Source organism: Phacochoerus africanus, chromosome 7 (assembly GCF_016906955.1).
Source record: "Phacochoerus africanus isolate WHEZ1 chromosome 7, ROS_Pafr_v1, whole genome shotgun sequence".
NCBI classification, from domain to species: domain Eukaryota; kingdom Metazoa; phylum Chordata; class Mammalia; order Artiodactyla; family Suidae; genus Phacochoerus; species Phacochoerus africanus.
The window spans coordinates 37,718,194-37,737,611 of NC_062550.1; positions in this window are offsets into that span (position 1 = coordinate 37,718,194).

Consider the following 19,418-nt stretch of genomic DNA (forward strand, 5'->3'; position numbering starts at 1 on the left):
TTGCTTTCTCTACTAGTTCTGATGTGCCATGTAGGGTCAGCTGAATATATTGAATTGTAGTTGTCAAACTACACAGCACAAAGAAGAAGGCTAAGTGGACAGGGTCAGCTTCAGTCTCTCCATTAGAATGGCTCTGTTTTATATGTTAGGATTACAGAAGAAAAAAAGACTTCCTCTGAAAAGAAAGTTACTCTTTTAATCATTCTGCTCTCATTTAAAGAATCTCTTTATTATGGTGATTAATTAAACACAATGGAAAGAGGACGTCACATTTTATCCCAGAGATGCATTCGTCAACATCTTTTTTTTTTTTTTTACATTCTTCAACATCTCGATGTAATATATGGGTACTTTATATACTTTGAGCACTGTAACAGTCATTGAAAGAATGTAAAGATAAATTAGGTTGGTGTGTGCTCAGGGGAGTTTGAAGGGTTGAAAGAGTGATACATGTCATGGATATGCTGGTCATTGGAACCAGTTGATCTGTAAGTTTCAAGTTGTAAAACAGAAATCATGTGGAGAAGCTATTGATTAATGTTATTAAAAAAGTAAATAGTTTCATGGTAGAAATATAGTGTACAGAAAAGCAAAAAGAAGAAATGAGAAATGAGGAGTCTTTCTAGTTAGTAGAGAAAGCTACTCAGTATTTTCGAAGAATAGGCTTTCGGCTTTCATGTATTTTCTACGTATATATGTATATTTCTGAAACAAAAAGGACTCTGTTTTTCTTTTTAGGGCTGCACCTGCAACACATGGAAGTTCCTTGGCTAGGGGTCAAATTAGAGCTGTAGCTGCCAGCCTACACTACAGCCACAGAAACGCCACCTCTGAGATGCATCTGTAACCTATGCACTGCAGCTTGTGGCAGTGCCAGATCCTAACCCACTGAGTGAGGCCAGGGATCAAACCTGTATCCTCATGGATGCTGGTTGAGTTCTTAATTCTCTGAGCCACAACAGGAACTTCAAGACTTTCTTTTTTTACTTAAATATTTTGCAAATATTAATCACTATAAGGTTTTGATTATAGAATGTTACTTTAACATAATTTAACTGTGGAGATTCTGAATTTTTTTTTCATGTCATAATGCTGTGATGAGGATTCTTGTGTATATTTCTTTGAACATTGTTGGGTTCTTTCCTTCATATAGGCGCCTAGAAGTAAAATTGTTGGGTCAAGCACATATATATATTTTAAAGTATTTGATCTGCATTGCCAAATTGCCCCCTAGAAAAGTTGAATCTGTTTATATTCACAGCAGACGTGTATGAGACAACAGATTTACTGTCAATAACTACTTTCAATCCTGTCTCAAAGTTTTGCTTAACCTTGTCACCGGGATGAATGGGAGCCTGCAGACAAAAGGATATTTGAGAATGATATGGTAGAAAAAACATCATTACTATGCCCAGCTCAAGAATATGAAATTGAACATAAAAAGAACTTCGAAACTAAGTTTTTATGTCTTGATAGTTATTCCAATGTGAGGACATAATAAGCTTGCTCTCAGATGCAAAGCTTCCAAAGATTTTCCACATAAAGATGCAGATTAAAAACATTTTTGGAGAAAATACTAAAAAAGAGAAACAAATCCAGGAGAGATCCTTTAAGAAAGTTATCAGATACTTAGTGAAAGTTCGTTGATAATTTTAAAAGAATAAATTTAAAAAGTTTAAAGAAAATTTTAAAATTCAGAGTATATCCGTAATAGTCTAGAAGTAAAATTCTTTACAGTATCTGGAGTTCTCCTGTGGTGCAGCGGGTTAAGGATCTGGTGGTGGTACTGCAGAGGCTTGGGTCGCTGCTGTGGTGTGGATTCAACCCCTGGCCCAGGAACTTTGGCATGCCATGGGCACAGCCAAAAAAATAGAGAAAATAATTTACAATATCAACACAGTGGGAATGGGAAGAGAGCAGAGAGCATGAGACTATATTAAAGTTCTTAACTTGTTAGATGGAAGATGGAGAGCTATCAATTAAAAGTGAAAGACAAGGGAGTTCCTGTTGTGGTGTAGCAGAAATGAATCCAACTAATATCCATGAGGATTCGGTTTTGATCCCTGGCCTCTCTCAGTGAGTTAAGGATCCAGCATTGCTGTGGGCTGTGGTAGGTCACAGATGTGGCTTGGATCCTGCTTTGCTGTGGCTGTGGTGTAGGCTGGCAGCTATAGTTCCTATTCGCCCCCTAGGCTGGGAGTTTTGACATGCTGAGGGTGCAGCCCTAAAAAGCAAACAAAGTGGAGGACAAAAAAAAAAAAAAAAAAGGCCAAGAAGAGAAACAAATTATATGATATGGAAATAAAAGGTAAAATGATGAGATAAACTTACCAGTAAAAAGATAGTCAAATTGGATTAAAATAATATCATGCTAAACAAAGCATAAGGAAATGGAAAGTTTGGAATAAAAGAATAGAAAAACATACCAGGGAAATACCAAAAGAAAGCTAGGGTGGTTATACAATTATCAGACAGACATTAGGGCAAAAAGCATTATTAGCATCCCATTAAGGATAGAAGTGGGTTCTGTATAATCCTAAAAAATTCGTGCACCAAGAAGACTTAATGAGAAAATATAAATAGCAGAAACAAAGAACTGTTAAAATACCAAGAGCTAACTAATAATGAATAAAAGGATGCAGAAAAAGTAATACTTTATGGAAAAGTTTATAGTTTTAAATCCTTGTATTTTTTAAATAAGCTAAGTGTCTAAATGAAGAAGTTATAAAAGAACACGATGAAGGAAATAGCAGAAATGGAAGAGAATGCAATAGAGGATCATCAAAGCTATTGAATCTTTGAAAAGATGAACAGAATAGACAAATATTTCTGGCAAGATTACCCTGGAGAAAAAGAGAAAATGCACAAATAACACATACTGGGAATGAAAAGGGTACTTCACTGCAGATACTAACATGGATATTGGGAACAATATGTCAATGAGTTTCGAGTTTTTATGCAAAAGGGAAAATCCCTGGAAAATGTGCTGTATTTTAAGAGGAAATAAAAGCCTTCTTAGTACTGTTACTATTAAAGGAAATTAAGCAGTTAAATCTTCCCACAAAGAAAATTCTGGGCATAGATAGTTTTACAAACTTTCAAGAATGGGCATTCTAATCTTGCATAAGTTTTTATAGAGAATGGAATGTCTCTTACATTAAAAAAAAAAATGTAAACTTGATAGCAAAACCAGATAGGGCCCTACAGGAAAGGAAGAGTATAGGCCTATTTTGTTATGGATATGTATGCAAAGGCAAACAATGTAATATACTGAGCAAGTGGCATTTTTTTCCAGGAATGCTAAGACAGTATATTTGAAAACTCATAAATATTTGCTGCATTTACAGAACAAAAGTGAGGAACCATATAATCAACAGAAAAGCATTTGATAAGAGTGCCGTGTAGCACAGGGAACTATATCCAATCACTTGTGGTGAAACATGATGGAAAATATTATGAGAAAAAGAGTGTATATATATGTATAATTGGGTCACTTTGCTGTACAGCAGAAATTGATAGAACATTGTAAACCAACTATAATAGAATATTTTTTTAATGCTTAGTAATACCTTTTGGTAATCTGTAGATGGAAGGGTACTTTTCATCTTGGTAAAAGATATCTTAAAAATCCTATGAAAAGCACCATCATCCTAAGAGGGGAGACACTAGAATCATTCTCTTTGAAATGAATAATAGAAAAAAGACGACCACCGTCCTCACTTTTATTCAAAATTGTAACAAATGTGAGCCAGTGCAGCACAGTATGAAAAATAAAGATATAATGATTAGAAAGGAGAAAATAAAACTATCATTATTTGTAGATGATGTGATTATCTACATAGGAAATAAGTCTTCATCAAATTAGTAAGGTGGCTAAATAAAGGCTCAGTACCTAATTGTGAATTAAATACACCAACTTCAAACAATTAGAAAATAGAATTTTTAAGGAGATTAAACAATTGTAAACATAATTCTAAAGTGCTTGGTAAATCGAACCAAAATTGCTACATATAGAAAGTTTAAAACCTTTGCTAAAGACATTAAAGGGGAGTAGATTGACCCTGTGTTCATGGGTAGTTAGACAATATAAAAATTGTTAATTCTCTCCAAATTGATGTTAAAAGTTTAGTGCATCTCCAAACTAAATCCTAATATTTCTCCTTAAATTGACAAAATGATTGAATTTATGTGACACAGTAAAGGAGGAAGACTGACCAAGGCACTTCTGAAGAAAAAGAGAGGAGGGGTAATTTATCCTATTAGGACTTTTTAAGATGCTGAAGCAGAGCATGACATTAGTGCAGAAATAGACAAAATGGAGAGGAGTAGAGAGCCGTAAAGCAGACCCATGCATAGGTGTAGATTTCACGTTGACAGGAAAGGCGTGGTGGATCAGTGATAGAAAGGACCATTAAGTAGAACCAACAGAAAATGAAGAAAATATAAAACTGGTTATCTTCCTCACACCATACACAAAACTCTGTCTTTAAGTGTCCTGAAGCTTTAGAACCTGTGATGTAGAAAATATAAAATTATATGTGAAATATACTTTGAAAATATAGGTGTATATCTTCCTGATCCTGCTTTAAGAGAACTTAATCTGGAAGCAAGACACCATAAAAGATAAATAACCTTAGAAGAAAATGATTGTGCTTTGTTATCAATGATTAATTTTGACATATTAAAGCCATACTACAAACTATAAGAAGAAATTTGCAAAACTCATAACCAATAATAGATTGGTGTTAAGAATATATGCAGAAATTTACAACAGGGAAAAAACTAACAAAAATGTGCAAAAGGCTGAAATCAGTCCTCCACAGAACTGGAAGTGCATATGGTCCAATAAACATTAAGAGGTTTTCATTTCTGTTGACTAGAGAAACTAAATCAAAATTTCAGTGACATATTTAGTCCAACTGGCAAAAATTAAAAAGTCCAACAGTCAAGTGTTAAAGAGAATTTCAGTCAACGGGAGTACTCATATGTTACTGATGGAAATGGCAACATGTATCTACCGAAAAAACCATTCATTTGAAAAGTTGAACATTTGTTACCCAGAGCCCAGCAATTCCACTTTTTGGCATATATTTAAGAGAACTCCTTGCACAAAGTTCCCCAGAATACATTTGCAGAGAAGAAAAAACCCAAATGTCCATCTACAGAAGGCTGCTTACATGGAACATAGCAATGTAAGTTGCAAAAGTAAGACTCTTAGAAAACTACATATGGTGTAATGATTTTCTCATAAAGTTCAAAACTAAAACAATTGTTTAAGCATACATGTTTAGGAGACAAAACCATTAATAAAAAAACTCACAAGGTAGTGATAAAGCTCAGGATAGGGTTACCTCTGGGTGAGGGGAAGGTGAGAGAAATGGGAGCAGCAAATATGTGAGTAAATCATTGTTCCACTGCCTGGATGGTTGGATGATGGGTTCATTTGTCTTTAAATACATGAAGAAAATGGACCAGTAGACTCCTGCACAGACCCTTGGTTGCGTGTTGTGAATGAGGGATTATGATTAGACCGGTTACATAAACCTGCATTACAAAACCAAAAAGAATAGGGCCTGTTGAGTTGGAATTGAAAGAGGGGAAATGAGAGAAATCAGTTCCAAATCCTAGGCTTTTGGCTTTAGCTATTGTTGCAATTTACTGAGACAGGGAAATCTGGGATGGGACAAATTACATTGGTGGAACAGAGACAAGAATTTAGTGTTTGACCCAGAGTTTGAGATGCCCAGTAAGCATCAAAGTGGAAAAGATAAATAGATACATACATATCTACGTTCAAGGTAGATATCTACGTTCAAGTTCAGGCCAGGAGATAAGAGCTTTATGGATACTCGAGTCATCGAACTATGGCACTGAGCCCTGAGTTACTATGACAGGGAGAAGGAAGACCCTGTGAAGAGGGCAGGTATGGATGAGCTTGTTCGAATGACAAGGCATAGGAGAAGGAAGAGTTAGGGTACTGATTAATAATTGATGTTCATGAGAGTATTTTGAGACAAAATTTAATTGCCCAGATTACCAATTCTGATAAAAGAGGGAAAGACTTTATTTCTGTAAATAGATTTAGAGCTGTGTAGAGAACCTGGCTCAGTGGAGAGAACTCTGGGTTGAGAGTTGGTCAGGAGACCTACATTCTGGTCCAGGCTTGGGTGCCCCAAAACTAGGAGGTTAGGCAGGTGGCCACTCCTCTCTGGCCTCCTGCACAAAGCCTATTCAGGCCTTCCCCATGGTCTTTTCCAGCTCTGATAACCCACTGCCTTTGACTAGACATCTATACTGGAAGAACAAAGATTTGTTCAGTCCTTAAAAAACTTGCAACCACCTACCACCCACTTCAACCACTACCATGTGAATCCTATATGTTTTTGCTTTGTGCACCCAGAATCTAAAACAGGTCTGCTTCTATTTAGAAGCTTTTGTTTTCAAAGCTTTTCTTCATCGTGTTTTTCCCTATGTAGATTTTTTTCTATAAGCAAAATGTTTAAAGCAAAGAGAGTCCAAAGCAGTATGAATTTGTATTTAATATGCTAGAAAATAGTTTTTCACTTTCCTCATGGAATGCAGTACAATCTTAATAGCTAAGTTTCTTATATTTGGTATGTGGACAAATAAAGGTCCAGTGGTAGCTATGATTTGTGTGTAGAACTTCCAGCAAAAGAGAATTCCTCCACACTAAATCCTTTCATTCATTCATCCATACATATTTGAGAGTCTTGTGTGTGTCAGGAGCTGTTGTAGGTGTTGGAGGTATAGCAGTGAGCAAGGTGAGGCGAGGTCCCATTCTCAAGGAGTTCTCAGTGCAGTGAGAAATGGACAAAAGATGGGACATGCCCTCTCTATGTAATTAAAATGGGGTAATCGCTGAAGGTAATGAATGAATACTTCAGACTGGGTGGTGAAGAAAGGCCACATTTAGGATGTGACATTTAAGTGGGGATCTGAGGTGACCCAGTCTTGAGAAGGGAGGAAAGCAGGGGAGATCGTTTTGAAGCTCGTGTAAGCCCCTTGAGGAAGAAATGAAAAAACTGCAAGGAGACCTGGTGTGCAGCTGGGGGTCGAAGAGTAGTAAGAGAAAATTGGAGAGTAGCCAGGGTTTTTGTCTTTGTAGATTTATAAGTCAAGTTTGGAAATTTGGAATTTTCTGTGACAACTCTGGTCAAGCTCTAGCTGGCTTTCAGCTCAGCTTTTAAATACTAGCATCCCCAGATTTTTGCCCCGGGCCTCTTTCTCTTTAAATATTCTTTAGATCATCTCATTTAGGCACATGGCTTTAAAAATTTTATAGCACCCTTGTTCCTAACTCCGCCTCTCCAACTCTGACAATACCCCTTCCCTAACTCTAGACTCTTATGTCCATTTGCCTACTCAGCCCTTCCACTTGGATTTCAAATGGGCATCTCAAATCGTACATGGCTGAACACTTGTGCAGTTGCTTAAGCAACAATCTAGGGTTTATTCTTTTTTTTTTTTTTTTAACATGTTATTGAAGTATAGTTGATTTACAATGCAGTGATAATTTCTGCTGTACAACAAAGTGATTCAGTTATACATGTACACACATCCATTTCTTTTCAGATTCTTTTCCCATATAGACTATTACTGAATATTGGGTAGAGTTTTCTGTACTATACAACAGGTTCCCATTGGCCAACCATTCCATATACCACAGTGTGCATGTGCCAACCCCAAACCCCCAATCCATCTATCCCACCTACACCTATCCCCTTTGGTAACCACACATTGGTTTTCAAAGTCTGTGAGTCTGTTTCTGTTCTGCAAATAAGTTCATTTGTATCCTTTTTTTTGGATTCCGTGTATAAGTGATATCATATGATGTTTGTCTTTCACTGTGACTAATTTCACTTAATATGATAACCTCTTAGTCCATTGGTATTGCTATAAATGGCATTATTTCATTCTTTTCGTGGCTGAGTAGTATTCAATTGTATATATGTATCACATCTTCTTCATCCATTCCTCTATTGATGAACATTTAGGTTGCTTCCATGTCTTGCCTATTGTAAATAGTGCTGCAATGACCATTGGGGGTGCATGTATTTTTTTGAATTATGATTTTCTCCAGATAGATGCCCAGGAGTGGAATTGCTGGATCATATGGTAGTTCTATTTTTAGGGTTTTTTTTTTTCTTTCTGTTTAGAGCCACATCCACAGCATATGGAAGTTCCCAGTCTAGATATTGAATTGGAACTACAGCTGCTGGCCTATACCACAGCCACAGCAACACTGGATACGAGCCGTGTCTATGATCTACCCCCCATCTCATGGCAATGCCAGATCCCTGGCCCACTGAGCGAGGCCAGGGATCAAACCTGCATGGACCCCAGTCAGATTTATTTCCGCTCTGTCACAGCGGGAATCCTATTTTTAGGTTTTTGAGGAGCCTCCATAGTGGTTGTAGGATTTATTCTTGATTTCTCCATTTCTGTCACCACCACCCTTATCCAATCCATCAAAGCCTATCAAGTCTCCAAAACATCTTGGATTCATTTACTCCTCTCCAAGTCCACTACTTCCACTCAGTTGAAGCCATCGTCATCTTTCATCTGGATTCCTGCAACAATCTGTTGCTTGGTGTTCTTGCTTCCACACCTGCCCTTCCACAGTCACTGGCAGCAGCCAACAAAATCCTTTTAAAACAAAAATCAGAATGTCACTTCCCTGGTTAACATTCTCTCATGGCTTCTTAGAAAAATAAGTCTAAACTCAACTGGAAATCATCAAGTTTGCATAGTGGTTATTGTTAACAGAGAAATAACAATAAAAATCAGCTTGGAAAACAATTCGTGAATCTCTTTGAAACAAACAAAAAAAGCAGAGGAACAAGCTTGCCGAAGTATAGAGAAGAATAGAAATCCTTGCCAAAGGCCACTGTCAAGGAAGTACAAGTCCACAAACAGTGACTTCAAGAGGAAGTTCTGCGGTTTTAATAGGAGAATTCTGGAGTTACAGGTCTCAGGGACAGTCTTCAGAGAGACAAGGTTCCCTTCGTTACGTTCCCAGGTTTAACCACAGCAGCTCAGCTTTGATCTGTTTATCTCCTGGTGTGCTTAGGAAACGTCAATACCAAAACAAATCCAAATGACAGCTACATTAGGCTGCTATCCAAGAGAGTAAATCTTGACTGAATTTGTACAAAATGGGATGCCCCATAGAATGGGAAAATGTTAGAGATGTAAGACCATAATCAAGGAAATACAGATAATAGTTGTTATTCACCATGAGGGAGAAACTTCCAAAGAAATCCCAGTGGCCACCAGTGGCCACCAGCTGGACTCATTAATTAATACCGCTATATCTTCAAGCCCCTCCAACATCTTTTTTCTGAATTCTCTCTGCTTTCCTCAAACCCTGTTGGTTGTTATAATGTAGTCTCCAACCCAGATGTTGCAACCCAAAGGCTGAATTGTGCTTTCACAGGTGTGCTATTTGTCCTTGACCATGTTTTAGTTTATTGGGTTTTTGGTTTTGTTTTGTTTTTAAACATATTGGTTGCAACATTTTAAAATGAGATTTAAAATTAAAATCTGCACTTCTGGCTTCTCTTTGAAAGTTGACCCTTTCAACAACATCAGGCCCACCTTGTGGAATGGCAGCACACAGAGGAAGCTGAGTGACTCCTGCACTCTGGTTTGCTCCAAGCCCCACCACTCCTGATTGTTTTCCTGACATCATGGCTAAGGGTGAGTTATCAATTATCAATATGCTTGCATGGTTGGTTTTTTGCTTATTTTGACCCATTTTACTCACTTATCTGCCTGGTCCTATAATTATTTGAGCTTAGGACTCCAATTCTAACCTTTGTCTCTCAGCTTATTAAATGCAATCTAATTCCTTTCTTTCTTATCACTCATTACTCCACTGCTGACGGTGTGAAGTCTCTGGGTGAACTGTTGGATAGGATCCAGAATCATCATTTGGCAGTGGACCTAGTGTGGTGACTTAATTCCCAACAGCCTCCAGAAAACTTGGCTGAGAGCTTCCTTTGGAGTCTAGATGTAGCCGTAGGCTATATGTTTTAGACATCTTAATTCATGCTGCACCTAAAGGCATAGAAATCCTTTTAAAAATCATGTTTGATTTCTTCCTTGCTCTGTATATCCAGTCAGTAGCCAACTCTTCTTTTTTTTATTATTACTCAATGAATTTATTACATTTATAATTGTGCAATGATGAACACAATCCAGTTTTATAGGATGTCCAACCCACAACCCCAGTGCATCCCCCCACCCCCCAAACTGTCTCCTTTGGAAACCATACATTTTTCAAAGTCTGTGAATCACTATCTGTTCTGCAAAGAAGTTCATTGTGTCCTTTTTTCAGATTCCCCATGTCAGTGAAAGCATTTGATGTTGGTGTCTCACTGTCTGACTGACCTCACTTAGCGTGATAATGTCTACATCCATCCATGTTGCTAAAAATGCCAGTATTTCGTTCTTTTTAATGGCTGAGTCATATTCCATTGTGTATGTGTACCACCTCTTCTTGATCCACTCCTCTGAGGATGGACGGTTAGGTTGTTTCCATGTCTTGGCTATTGAAAATAGTGCTGCAATGAACATTGGAGAACATGTGTCTTTTTGAGTCATGGTTTTTCTCTGGATAGATGCCCAGGAGTGGGATTGCTGGATCAAATGGTAGTTCTATTTTTCATTTTCTGAGGCATCTCCATCCTGTTTTCCACAGTGGTTGCACCAATTTACAATCCCACCAACAGTGTCCTAGGGTTCCTTTTTCTCCACACCCTCTCCAGCACTTATTGTTTGTAGACTTTTTGATGATGGCCACTCTGGCTGGTGTAAGGTGGTGCCTCATAGTGGTTTGGATTTGCTTTTCTCTAATAATGAGTGATGTTGAACATCTTTTCATGTGTTTTTAGTAGCCAACTCTTGGCTCTATAGCATCTTCAGGCTTTGTTACTGCCTGTGTGCTGCAGTAGCTTCACAGCTGATGTAACTTTTGTTACTGCCCAACAAGCAAACTATTACACAGCTCTTTCTGAGTTAGGTTTGGTTATATCATGCACTACAACTACCCAAATAGAAATATTAATAGACATACTTAGAATGAATGTGCCTTTAATCAAATTCAGATTTAGCCTAACATTCAAAAAGCTACCAAAATCTTTCTTCGGCCTATTTCCCATCTTATCTTTTTCCCCCTCACTCTACTGTGCATACACCCGTCTCTGCACCTGTGCCCTCTCCCCTCCAAGCCATTTTTATGTTTTTAAAGACATGTGCATTTTTTAAGTCTTTTCAAATCCCTGTTCTTTGTGACATCTTTCCAAATCCTCTCAGATGAAAGTAATCTTTCCTTCCTCTGTTCTCTCTGGATGTTTTCCCCGGCTCTTACCAGAGTCTGCCCTGAGTTATAGTTACTTGTGTTTTCCTCATACCCTACATTTGAGCCTATAGAGGAAGGGACCATAATTGACACCTCTTTTTATTTCCTGCACCCAGCAGAGAGTTTAGCATAAATTAAATTGAAATAAATAGAAAGTTCTTTTCTTAAAGCAACTTGATGATTTGTCCTTAAAGATCTGGGGTGTAGAGTGACCTTCAAAATAGGAATCTAAGCCTCTTTTTGTCCCAGGACAAAACTAATGTTTATATTGGAACAGTTTATATGTGTGAAGTTTTAAAATACTTATTAGGAAACATACCACATGACCTATACTACTCTAACAGGAATGAAACAATCAGGGAAATTCAGAATGTAGACTTTATTTATTCTATAAGACAATGGTCCAGGACTGTTAAACAAGCATCACATTGTTGTAAAAAAAACCAACCAAATGACAAGAAAAGTGTTGTATCTTTTCAGAAAGACATAACCAAAGGCGATGCATGAACATTCATTGGATCCTTGATAAGAGGGGGAAAAAAATCATAAAAGATTTTTTTTTTACAGTGGTGGAAATTACATTTAAGTTATTAGTATTAATTACATTTCTTGGATATAATAATCATACTGTGATTTATGTGGGAAAATGTCCTTATTGGGATTCTTACACAGAGTTATTTCTGAATGAAATGTCAAGATGTCAGCAACTTATTTTCAAATGACTTAGCCAAAAAAGTATTTTATATCAGGAAACAAAAATCAAAAGTGGGAAAATATTAGCAATTAGTAAGTCCAGATGAAGACTATGTGGGTGTTTCATGGTAGTATTCTTTCTGTAGGTTTAGTTTTTCTGTAGGTTAAAAATGTTTTCAAAATAAAAAGTTAGAGAAAAGGGGAAAAGCAAGGAGCCAATAGGACTGGTTTAATTTCCTAACTGTATTCTTTGTAGGCTATTATTAAATAAGTTAATGGCTAAGCAGCAAAAACAGGGCATTTATTTGATTATGACTTTAGGAGTGAAACCAGCTAGGAATGAACTGTATAATTGGTTGTATGACTTACTAAATCAAGAGTTCACTTGTGGTGCAATGGGTTAGGGATCCTGCATTGTCACTGCTATGGCACGGGTTCCATCCCTGGCCCAAGAACTTTCACATGTCACAGGCATGGCCAAAACAAAAAGAATTAATAAATCAGAAATTCTGTTTTCTTGCTTGTTAGAGAGACTTCTCCTACTTTATGGTTTATACACTGTTTTGTTTTGTTTTTCAGCTGCACCCATGGCATATGGGAGTTCCCAGGCCAGGGGGCGAAACTGAGCCACAGCTGCAACCTATGCCACAGCCGCAGCAATGCCAGATCCTTAACCTGCTGCGCTGTAGCAGGAACTCCTTTGGTTTATACTTGCAAAGAAAATAAACTCTGGAGTAAGTGGACTAAGTGTGTATCAAGGAATGTAAGTTTTTTAGTCTAGATTTAGAAATATTTAACAAATCCCAACTTTTCATTATGACAAGCCTGTTAAAATTATCTGCTGTTCTAGGCATCTATGAAAGTGATTATATTGATTTGCCCCTTTTCTCTAGGTGAAAAAAAAAAAAAACCCTATATCTTTGGTTGGTTGTAGCTAAAGCGATCTGGTTGATAGAGGCAGAGATATAAATATATTGGTGTAGAAGGACAACTAGGAGATAAGACCATGTATTTATTGCCCATTTATGTAATTACATGTGTCACTAAGGACAAAGGTCCTTAAACAAAGACGAAAAGCAGAGTAGAAACAGTTCCCTATAGTAAGATAGATGGATTGGCCGCCACTTCCCTCTTCGTGAATTCTCCTTCTGCACAGTTTTACAATCACATTTGAACACTTAACCATCTTTCTGGGCACAATTCAATGGCTGAAGCTATGCTTCACTCCAATGGAAAGAAAAAGAAGATATTTCAAGAGTATTCATAGGCTTCGAGTTGAGAGGACAGCACCCACTTCCTGAGGACTGACAAGCCTTGTTCTGAGGAAGCGTCACTGAGACCCCAGCACCATGGAGGTAGTAGGTGAAAACGAGGCCCTGCAACAGTTCTTCGAAGGTAAGATGTTTCCAAAATCTGAGAAATGGCATTGCTTATGATCACTGTCTCAACGTTTTTGAAATTCACTTAAACTTGGCCTTGAAAGCAATGCTGTTATACTAACTGCCTTGAAAGTCAGAAGTCCAGGTTTATTTGCTGTGTTTGTAGCAAATATCAACAGTATAACCAGTGATTTTTAAAAACTCAAGATTTCCATCTTACTGCTTGGTTGTTAAAAGACTCAAAGGATCAACATATCTCTGTTACTAGTTTTTATCCCTGTCCTATGCTAGATTCTTTTTTCTAATCCTCTGTGTTTCATAAAATTAGATTTTTCTTCACTCTTAAATTGTTGACTATAGCACAACAAAAATGTAAGAGCTCACTTAAGACAGTTTCTCTCTTAATATAATTAAATACAAACCGGCTTGACAAGAAAGGAACCCTCCTTCCCTCACTCCCATCTATATTTTTCTCAATACTTTAATAATGTGTAACTATTGAATAATGGTTTATTTTTGAGGTTAAATATCTTTTCCTCCAAGCAGAAGCTTGCTATAGCACGTGATTACACAGATGGTTCTTTTTTCTAAAGCCTAAAATGGCAGATCTGCTTCTCATTTTCAGTGGGCCAATATTTTTAAGGAGAGTGTGTTGAAAATGTCAGCAAGGGCTTGCCTTCTTGTGATGCCTTTTAGGAGCCACTGGGAGACTCCACGTCAGTGCAGCTGCAGGTCTTTATCAGTTAGCCGTGCTCAGACTTCCACAGGAAGGGAAATGTGGTGAGCTTTTGCGCATTTCAAGGTATTTCCCAGGAAAGACTATGAGAAGCATTGAGGGCAGACCTGCTCACTCATAGGCTACAGAGGGCTATTAGAAGCATACTGAGAAAGTGCTTTTGGCCTTTCTTGTGATTAGTAAAGTGACAAATACTACATACTTAAAAGTTGAATGGAATTGACCCAACACTGAACAGTGCCAAACACTAAAGAATGTATATACCAAAAAAACAGTGAGATTTCAGGTCACTGCCAGAAAGAATTGGCACAAGACAATAAGTTCTGTGGCTTGGATTTTGCCAGATAGGGCAAGAAGGACTATAACACCAGAGAATTAATTTGATCCATCCCATTGTGTTCTGTTTCTGACAGTGCCCAAGTCAGTGTGTCCCCTTGGATCACACAGTAGGCACACTGATGTCACTTGATGGTGGTGGCCTGATTTTACACCTTGTGTAAACTGTCATTGGACTAGTAGGTAGCAAGCTCCAAGCTCCAGTTACAGCTGCTTTATTTTAGAGAAACCACCAACTCCTTTTATAAATGCATACAGTGCACCTGTTTTTTTTCCAAAGCTGGAGAAGCCTTGAAAAGTTCACCTGGTCTACCTTCTGTTTTGGGGAAGTGCTATCATCCCTGTAGGGTCACTATGCTGTCCTTGCTTATGCTATTTTCAGAAGTCTTTGGGGGGATAGTTTCCATAAGTCTTCTCTATAGCTTGTTACAAAATATGACGATGATGATGATGACGATGACGATGACGATGACGATGACGATGACGATGACGATGATGATGATGATACTATCTTTCTTGGCCCAAACTAAATTGTGTGGCTCCTTTTAAAGCCTTTTTAACTAGGGGGGGACTAATTTCTCCATGGAAAGAGAATGAAGTGGGCAGTGGTTTTCTTGCACTATCTTTGAATGAATGGATGGGAAAAGTGGTTAACTCTGGAAATAAATCACTAACTTAAGTGATCGCCCCTCCTCCTGAAAATCACACAGCTGGTTGTCAATTTTTTATTACCTATTCAGCAAATATCGATCGCTGACTGTGTGCCAAGTCCAACAACCACCTCTTTTAAAAGCCTGTAGGGTTTTGAAGTGTTTCCCTTAGATTATGATTTCCTTTCTCAAATATTCATTAGAGTGAGGACAGCAAAACTAGATATGATCGTCTCATGAGGAGGGCCAGTTGTCGTATGCCATGCACCTTTGATGTGTCAGCTTCTAATTAATACAATCTCATTAAAAAAATCAAGGTCTGAAAAGCAAGAAAAGTTTTTGTAATTTGTTACCCACCTGAAAGTGACTTTTCCTTTGTTTCCTCAGACCCTGCATTCTAAGAAACTGAATCCTATATATTTTGTATTAAGAAGTATCTGGATTGATAGTATCATCATGATTTTCATGGCTTTGAATGTCAAAGCTAAATCTGATCATGCTAAAGTTTCATGGTGTATCTCAGGAGAATGAAAAGAACAAAAGATGGTTCCAGGTAGCTGGCAATCCTCATTCTGTTCAAATCCCCTGCCTGCCACTGACGCAATAGGTAGACCATTAGCTAAAGGAGAAGAGGTGGATAATGTTCCCTAGGGATCCTAACATCCAGTGGAAACAGACATCATGTGAAGTGTTTGTTTTTTTTTTTTTGGCAAAGTTGATACACCTGCAAGAGAAGGGTGATCAGAAGAGAGGCATTTATTTTATTTATAATAACTAAAAATTGGTTACAACTTAAATTTCTAATAGAGGTGGATTAAATAGATTATGGTTCTTCCATATGATGGAATATTTTGCAGCTATTAAAAATGATATGCAGGGAGTTCCCGTCGTGGCACAGCAGAAGTGAATCCGACTAGGAAGCATAAGGATGTGGGTTCCATCCCTGGCCTCGCTCAGTGGGTTAAGGATCCGGCATTGCTGGGAGCTGTGGTGTAGGTTGCAGACGCAGCTCTGATCTGGCATTGCTGTGGCTGTGTCATTGGCTGGCAGCTAGAGCTCTGATTCTACCCTTAGCCCAGGAACCTCCATTTGCTGAGGGTGCGGCCCTAAAAAGACAAAAAAAAAAAAAAAGTGATGAGGAGGAGTTCCCATATGACTCAGCTGGTTAAGGATCCAGAATTTTTACTGCCGTGGCTCTGGTCGCTGCTGTGGTGCAGGTTCAGTCTCTGGCCTGGGAACTTCTACATGCTGCAGGCACAGCCAAAAAAAAAAAAAATGACAATGAGGAGGAAAAATGTTCATTATATAAATGGGGAAAGTGGTTTATAGATTGGTATGTATGATATAATTGAATATATGTTTTTTTAGAACAAAATTTATTAAAACTGATCTGAAAACAGTTACTGTATGTACATGCATGCAACATATACATAGAAACAACTGGATGAATACACTGTAAGTACTAAGTAGTTACCTCTTAATAGTATGAATATGAGCACTTTTGTTTTCTTCTTTATACTTCATTATGTAAGTGCTTCAAAACTGGAATGTGTTATATCATAATCAGGTTATCTTAAATGAGGGAGACTGAGTTTAATTCAGAAAAACTCTCCTGTTTAAGAGTTGCTTTTCTGAGTTCCCATCAGGGTGCAGTGGTTAATAAATCTGACTAGGAAGCATGAGGTTGCAGTTTCGATCTCTGGCCTTGCTCAGTGGGTTAAGGATCTGGTGTTGCTGTGAGCTGTGGTGTAGGTCACAGACATGGCTCGGATCCCCCATTGCTGTGGCTCTGGCGTAGGCCAGCAGCTGTAGCTCTGACTGGACCCCTAGCCTGGGAATCTCCATATGCCGTGGGTGTGGCCCTAAAAAGACAAAAAGCCAAAACAAACAAACGAACAAAAAAAGAGTTGCTTTACTGTGTAAAGAACAATTGTAAAAGACATTGACATGAAAAAAAAAAAAAAAAAAAGATTACTCTGTGTCTTCCATAGAAAAACCATGTCTGGATCATATCCTCTGGGGTATCAGATTCTATGGGGTTTTCACCTTTCATTGTCATAGAACTATTTTTTTTTCTGACTGAAATTAATGTAATTTTAACAAATTTTTAAATTTTGAAACAATTATAGATTCATATGTATTATATCAAATAATACAGAGAGATCCCTCATATACTTTGGCCAGGTTCTTCCAACTGTAACATCTCGCAAAAGTATAGTATAATACCACAACTAGAATATGACAATATAGTGTCAAGATAAAAAACATTTCCATCACTACAAAGATCCCTCTTGTTGGCCTTTTATAACCACACCCATTTCCTTCCCCCATCACCCCACTTCCTTAACCTGTGGCAACCACCAATCTGTCCTGCATTTCTATAATTCTGTTATTTCCAGAATGTTATATAAGTGAAATTACACAGTATTTAACATTTTGGGTTTACTTTTTCACTGAGCGTAATTCTCCTGACATTTATCCAAATTCTTTCTTTTTTATTGCCGGGTAGTATTCCATGATGTGGACATACTGTTTAATGATTTATCCATTAGATACTCAAGTTGTTTCCAGTCCGGAGTTATCACAGCTATGAATAAAGCCACTGTGAACATTCTTGTACAAGTTTTGGTGTGAACATAAGCCTCTGTTTCTCTGGGATAAATACCCAGAAATGTATTTGCTGTATCATTTGTTACATGATAATTGCATGTTTAGTTTTTTAAGAAACGGCCAAATTGTCTTCTAGACTGGATCTACCATTGAACATTTCCACCAGCAATGTGTGTGTGAATGATCTAGTTTTTCCACATCTTGTCAGCATTTGCTGTTGTCATTATTTTTTTATTTTAGCCATTCTGATATTTTACTGTTTTTTCTTTTTTTAATAATGATTTTTATTTTTTCCATTATAGCTGTGTTCTGTCAATTTTCTACTGCACGTGAGGTAATCCAATCACACATACATGTATACATTCTTTTTTATCACATTATCATGCTCCATTACAAGTGACCAGACATAGTTCCCAGTGCTATACAGCAGGATCCCATGGCTAATCCATTCCAAAGGCAATAGTTTGCATCTATTAACCACCAATTCCCAGTCCCTCCTGCTCCCTCCCCCTCCCTCTTGGCAACCACCAATTTGTTCTCCAAGTCCATGATTTTCTTTTCTGTGGAAAGGTTCATTTGTGCCATATATTAGATTCCAGATGTAAGTGAAATTATATGGTATTTGTCTTTCTCTTTCTGACTTACTTCACTCAGTATGAGAGTCTCTAGTTCCATCCATGTTGCTGCAAATGGCATTATTTTGTTCTTTTTTATGGATGAGTAGTATCCCATTGTGTACATATACCACAGTGTCTTAATCCATTCATCTGTCGATGGACATTTGGGTTGTTTCCATGTCTTGGCTATTGTGAATAGTGCTGCAATGAACATGCGGGTGCATGTATCTTTTTCAAGGAAAGTTTTGTCTGGGTTTATGCCAAAGAGTGGGATTGCTGGGTCATATGGTAGTCCTATGTATAGTTTTCTAAGATTCCTCCATACCGTTCTCCATAGTGGTTGTACCAGCTTACATTCCCACCAGCAGTGCAGAAGGATTCCCTTTTCTCCACGCTCTCTCCAGGATTTGTTATTTGTGGACTTATTAATGATGCTCTTTCTGGGAGTTCCTATTGTGGTGCAGTGGTTAATGAATCCAACTAGGAACCATGAGGTTGCGGGTTCAATCCCTGGCCTTGCTCAGTGGGTTAAGGATCCAGCATTGCTGTGAGCTGTGGTGTAGGTTGCAGACGCAGCTCAGATCCCATGTTGCTGTGGCTCTGGCGTAGGCCGGTGGCCACAGCTCCGATTAGACTCCTAGCCTGGGAACCTCCATATACTGTAGGAGTGGCCCTAGAAAAGGCAAAAAAAAAAAGACAAAAACAATAATAATAATAATAATATGCTCATTCTGACTGGTGTGAGGTGGTACCTCATAGTAGTTTTGATTTGCATTTCTCCAATAATCAGTGATGTTGAGCATTTTTTCATGTGCTTGTTGGCCATCTGGATGTCTTCTTTGGAGAAATGTCTATTCAGGTCTTTTGCCCATGTATCTGGGTTGTTGGCTTTTTTGCTATTGAGTTATATAAGTTGTTTGTATATTTTAGAGATTAAGCGCTTGTCAGTTGCATCATTTGAAAAAATTTTCTCCCATTCTGTAAGTTGTCTTTTTGTTTTATTTAATGCTTTCC